This window comes from Argopecten irradians, chromosome 13, assembly GCF_041381155.1.
Source record: "Argopecten irradians isolate NY chromosome 13, Ai_NY, whole genome shotgun sequence".
Lineage (NCBI taxonomy): Eukaryota > Metazoa > Mollusca > Bivalvia > Pectinida > Pectinidae > Argopecten > Argopecten irradians.
The window spans coordinates 38,585,552-38,592,996 of record NC_091146.1 but is presented as its reverse complement, the minus strand read 5'-3'; positions in this window follow the sequence as shown (position 1 = coordinate 38,592,996).

The following is a 7,445-nucleotide window of genomic DNA, read 5'->3' as shown; positions in this document are numbered from 1 at the left end:
CTCCAGTATCACACTACCAGGTATAACATCCCTCACACTCACACTTCTCCAGTATCACACTACCAGGTATAACATCCCTCACCTCACACTTCTCCAGTATCACACTACCAGGTATAACATCCCTCACACTTCTCCAGTATCACACTACCAGGTATAACATCCCTCACACTTCTCCAGTATCACACTACCAGGTATAACATCCCTCACACTCACACTCTCCAGTATCACACTACCAGGTATAACATCCCTCACACTTCTCCAGTATCACACTACCAGGTATAACATCCCTCACACTTCTCCAGTATCACAACATCCCTCACACTTCTCCAGTATCACACTACCAGGTATACCATCCCTCACCTCACACTTCTCCAGTATCACACTACCAGGTATAACATCCCTCACCTCACACTTCTCCAGTATCACACTACCAGGTATAACATCCCTCACCTCACACTTCTCCAGTATCACACTACCAGGTATAACATCCCTCCCTCACACTTCTCCAGTATCACACTACCAGGTATAACATCCCTCACCTCACACTTCTCCAGTATCACACTACCAGGTATAACATCCCTCACACTTCTCCAGTATCACACTACCAGGTATAACATCCCTCACCTCACACTTCTCCAGTATCACACTACCAGGTATAACATCCCTCACACTTCTCCAGTATCACACTACCAGGTATAACATCCCTCACCTCACTCTTCTCCAGTATCACACTATCAGGTATAACATCCCTCACACTTCTCCAGTATCACACTACCAGGTATAACATCCCTCACCTCACACTTCTCCAGTATCACACTACCAGGTATAACATCCCTCACCTCACACTTCTCCAGTATCACACTACCAGGTATAACATCCCTCACCTCACACTTCTCCAGTATCACACTACCAGGTATAACATCCCTCACACTTCTCCAGTATCACACTACCAGGTATAACATCCCTCACACTTCTCCAGTATCACACTACCAGGTATAACATCCCTCACCTCACACTTCTCCAGTATCACACTACCAGGTATAACATCCCTCACACTTCTCCAGTATCACACTACCAGGTATAACATCCCTCACACTTCTCCAGTATCACACTACCAGGTATAACATCCCTCACACTTCTCCAGTATCACACTACCAGGTATAACATCCCTCACACTTCTCCAGTATCACACTACCAGGTATAACATCCCTCACCTCACACTTCTCCAGTATCACACTACCAGGTATAACATCCCTCACACTTCTCCAGTATCACACTACCAGTATAACATCACCTCACACTTCTCCAGTATCACACTACCAGGTATAACATCCCTCACACTTCTCCAGTATCACACTACCAGGTATAACATCCCTCACCTCACACTTCTCCAGTATCACACTACCAGGTATAACATCCCTCACCTCACACGTCTCCAGTATCACACTACCAGGTATAACATCCCTCACCTCACACTTCTCCAGTATCACACTACCAGGTATAACATCCCTCACCTCACACTTCTCCAGTATCACACTACCAGGTATAACATCCCTCACCTCACACTTCTCCAGTATCACACTACCAGGTATAACATCCCTCACACTTCTCCAGTATCACACTACCAGGTATAACATCCCTCACCTCACACTTCTCCAGTATCACACTACCAGGTATAACATCCCTCACACTTCTCCAGTATCACACTACCAGGTATAACATCCCTCACACTTCTCCAGTATCACACTACCAGGTATAACATCCCTCACCTCACACTTCTCCAGTATCACACTACCAGGTATAACATCCCTCACACTTCTCCAGTATCACACTACCAGGTATAACATCCCTCACCTCACACTTCTCCAGTATCACACTACCAGGTATAACATCCCTCACACACTTCTCCAGTATCACACTACCAGGTATAACATCCCACCTCACACTTCTCCAGTATCACACTACCAGGTATAACATCCCTCACCTCACATTCTCCAGTATCACACTACCAGGTATAACATCCCTCACCTCACACTTCTCCAGTATCACACTACCAGGTATAACATCCCTCACCTCACACTTCTCCAGTATCACACTACCAGGTATAACATCCCTCACCTCACACTTCTCCAGTATCACACTACCAGGTATAACATCCCTCACACTTCTCCAGTATCACACTACCAGGTATAACATCCCTCACACTTCTCCAGTATCACACTACCAGGTATAACATCCCTCACCTCACACTTCTCCAGTATCACACTACCAGGTATATAACATCCCTCACCTCACACTTCTCCAGTATCACACTACCAGGTATAACATCCCTCACCTCACACTTCTCCAGTATCACACTACCAGGTATAACATCCCTCACCTCACTTTCTCCAGTATCACACTACCAGGTATAACATCCCTCACACTTCTCCAGTATCACACTACCAGGTATAACATCCCTCACACTTCTCCAGTATCACACTACCAGGTATAACATCCCTCACACTTCTCCAGTATCACACTACCAGGTATAACATCCCTCACCTCACACTTCTCCAGTATCACACTACCAGGTATAACATCCCTCACCTCACACTTCTCCAGTATCACACTACCAGGTATAACATCCCTCACCTCACACTTCTCCAGTATCACACTACCAGGTATAACATCCCTCACACTTCTCCAGTATCACACTACCAGGTATAACATCCCTCACCTCACACTTCTCCAGTATCACACTACCAGGTATAACATCCCTCACACTTCTCCAGTATCACACTACCAGGTATAACATCCCTCACCTCACACTTCTCCAGTATCACACTACCAGGTATAACATCCCTCACCTCACACTTCTCCAGTATCACACTACCAGGTATAACATCCCTCACACTTCTCCAGTATCACACTACCAGGTATAACATCCCTCACACTTCTCCAGTATCACACTACCAGGTATAACATCCCTCACACTTCTCCAGTATCACACTACCAGGTATAACATCCCTCACCTCACACTTCTCCAGTATCACACTACCAGGTATAACATCCCTCACACTTCTCCAGTATCACACTACCAGGTATAACATCCCTCACACTTCTCCAGTATCACACTACCAGGTATAACATCCCTCACCTCACACTTCTCCAGTATCACACTACCAGGTATAACATCCCTCACACTTCTCCAGTATCACACTACCAGGTATAACATCCCTCACACTTCTCCAGTATCACACTACCAGGTATAACATCCCTCACACTTCTCCAGTATCACACTACCAGGTATAACATCCCTCACACTTCTCCAGTATCACACTACCAGGTATAACATCCCTCACCTCACACTTCTCCAGTATCACACTACCAGGTATAACATCCCTCACACTTCTCCAGTATCACACTACCAGGTATAACATCCCTCACCTCACACTTCTCCAGTATCACACTACCAGGTATAACATCCCTCACCTCACACTTCTCCAGTATCACACTACCAGGTATAACATCCCTCACACTTCTCCAGTATCACACTACCAGGTATAACATCCCTCACACTTCTCCAGTATCACACTACCAGGTATAACATCCCTCACCTCACACTTCTCCAGTATCACACTACCAGGTATAACATCCCTCACACTTCTCCAGTATCACACTACCAGGTATAACATCCCTCACCTCACACTTCTCCAGTATCACACTACCAGGTATAACATCCCTCACCTCACACTTCTCCAGTATCACACTACCAGGTATAACATCCCTCACCTCACACTTCTCCAGTATCACACTACCAGGTATAACATCCCTCACTCACACTTCTCCAGTATCACACTACCAGGTATAACATCCCTCACACTTCTCCAGTATCACACTACCAGGTATAACATCCCTCACACTTCTCCAGTATCACACTACCAGGTATAACATCCCTCACCTCACACTTCTCCAGTATCACACTACCAGGTATAACATCCCTCACCTCACACTTCTCCAGTATCACACTACCAGGTATAACATCCCTCACCTCACACTTCTCCAGTATCACACTACCAGGTATAACATCCCTCACACTTCTCCAGTATCACACTACCAGGTATAACATCCCTCACCTCACACTTCTCCAGTATCACACTACCAGGTATAACATCCCTCACACTTCTCCAGTATCACACTACCAGGTATAACATCCCTCACACTTCTCCAGTATCACACTACCAGGTATAACATCCCTCACCTCACACTTCTCCAGTATCACACTACCAGGTATAACATCCCTCACCTCACACTTCTCCAGTATCACACTACCAGGTATAACATCCCTCACACTTCTCCAGTATCACACTACCAGGTATAACATCCATCCCTAACACTTCTCCAGTATCACACTACCAGGTATAACATCCCTCACCTCACACTTCTCCAGTATCACACTACCAGGTATAACATCCCTCACCTCACACTTCTCCAGTATCACACTACCAGGTATAACATCCCTCACACTTCTCCAGTATCACACTACCAGGTATAACATCCCTCACACTTCTCCAGTATCACACTACCAGGTATAACATCCCTCACACTTCTCCAGTATCACACTACCAGGTATAACATCCCTCACACTTCTCCAGTATCACACTACCAGGTATAACATCCCTCACCTCACACTTCTCCAGTATCACACTACCAGGTATAACATCCCTCACCTCACACTTCTCCAGTATCACACTACCAGGTATAACATCCCTCACCTCACACTTCTCCAGTATCACACTACCAGGTATAACATCCCTCACCTCACACTTCTCCAGTATCACACTACCAGGTATAACATCCCTCACACTTCTCCAGTATCACACTACCAGGTATAACATCCCTCACACTTCTCCAGTATCACACTACCAGGTATAACATCCCTCACCTCACACTTCTCCAGTATCACACTACCAGGTATAACATCCCTCACCTCACACTTCTCCAGTATCACACTACCAGGTATAACATCCCTCACCTCACTTTCTCCAGTATCACACTACCAGGTATAACATCCCTCACACTTCTCCAGTATCACACTACCAGGTATAACATCCCTCACACTTCTCCAGTATCACACTACCAGGTATAACATCCCTCACACTTCTTCTCCAGTATCACACTACCAGGTATAACATCCCTCACACTTCTCCAGTATCACACTACCAGGTATAACATCCCTCACCTCACACTTCTCCAGTATCACACTACCAGGTATAACATCCCTCACACTTCTCCAGTATCACACTACCAGGTATAACATCCCTCACCTCACACTTCTCCAGTATCACACTACCAGGTATAACATCCCTCACACTTCTCCAGTATCACACTACCAGGTATAACATCCCTCACCTCACACTTCTCCAGTATCACACTACCAGGTATAACATCCCTCACCTCACACTTCTCCAGTATCACACTACCAGGTATAACATCCCTCACCTCACACTTCTCCAGTATCACACTACCAGGTATAACATCCCTCACCTCACACTTCTCCAGTATCACACTACCAGGTATAACATCCCTCACACTTCTCCAGTATCACACTACCAGGTATAACATCCCTCACACTTCTCCAGTATCACACTACCAGGTATAACATCCCTCACCTCACACTTCTCCAGTATCACACTACCAGGTATAACATCCCTCACACTTCTCCAGTATCACACTACCAGGTATAACATCCCTCACACTTCTCCAGTATCACACTACCAGGTATAACATCCCTCACCTCACACTTCTCCAGTATCACACTACCAGGTATAACATCCCTCACTCACACTTCTCCAGTATCACACTACCAGGTATAACATCCCTCACACTTCCGTTCACTACCAGTATCACACTACCAGGTATAACATCCCTCACACTTCTCCAGTATCACACTACCAGGTATAACATCCCTCACCTCACACTTCTCCAGTATCACACTACCAGGTATAACATCCCTCACCTCACACTTCTCCAGTATCACACTACCAGGTATAACATCCCTCACCTCACACTTCTCCAGTATCACACTACCAGGTATAACATCCCTCACACTTCTCCAGTATCACACTACCAGGTATAACATCCCTCACCTCACACTTCTCCAGTATCACACTACCAGGTATAACATCCCTCACCTCACACTTCTCCAGTATCACACTACCAGGTATAACATCCCTCACACTTCTCCAGTATCACACTACCAGGTATAACATCCCTCACCTCACACTTCTCCAGTATCACACTACCAGGTATAACATCCCTCACCTCACACTTCTCCAGTATCACACTACCAGGTATAACATCCCTCACCTCACACTTCTCCAGTATCACACTACCAGGTATAACATCCCTCACCTCACACTTCTCCAGTATCACACTACCAGGTATAACATCCCTCACACTTCTCCAGTATCACACTACCAGGTATAACATCCCTCACCTCACACTTCTCCAGTATCACACTACCAGGTATAACATCCCTCACCTCACACTTCTCCAGTATCACACTACCAGGTATAACATCCCTCACACACTTCTCCAGTATCACACTACCAGGTATAACATCCCTCACCTCACACTTCTCCAGTATCACACTACCAGGTATAACATCCCTCACACTTCTCCAGTATCACACTACCAGGTATAACATCCCTCACACTTCTCCAGTATCACACTACCAGGTATAACATCCCTCACCTCACACTTCTCCAGTATCACACTACCAGGTATAACATCCCTCACCTCACACTTCTCCAGTATCACACTACCAGGTATAACATCCCTCACACTTCTCCAGTATCACACTACCAGGTATAACATCCCTCACCTCACACTTCTCCAGTATCACACTACCAGGTATAACATCCCTCACCTCACACTTCTCCAGTATCACACTACCAGGTATAACATCCCTCACACTTCTCCAGTATCACACTACCAGGTATAACATCCCTCACCTCACACTTCTCCAGTATCACACTACCAGGTATAACATCCCTCACCTCACACTTCTCCAGTATCACACTACCAGGTATAACATCCCTCACCTCACACTTCTCCAGTATCACACTACCAGGTATAACATCCCTCACCTCACACTTCTCCAGTATCACACTACCAGGTATAACATCCCTCACCTCACACTTCTCCAGTATCACACTACCAGGTATAACATCCCTCACCTCACACTTCTCCAGTATCACACTACCAGGTATAACATCCCTCACACTTCTCCAGTATCACACTACCAGGTATAACATCCCTCACCTCACACTTCTCCAGTATCACACTACCAGGTATAACATCCCTCACCTCACACTTCTCCAGTATCACACTACCAGGTATAACATCCCTCACCTCACTTTCTCCAGTATCACACTACCAGGTATAACATCCCTCACACT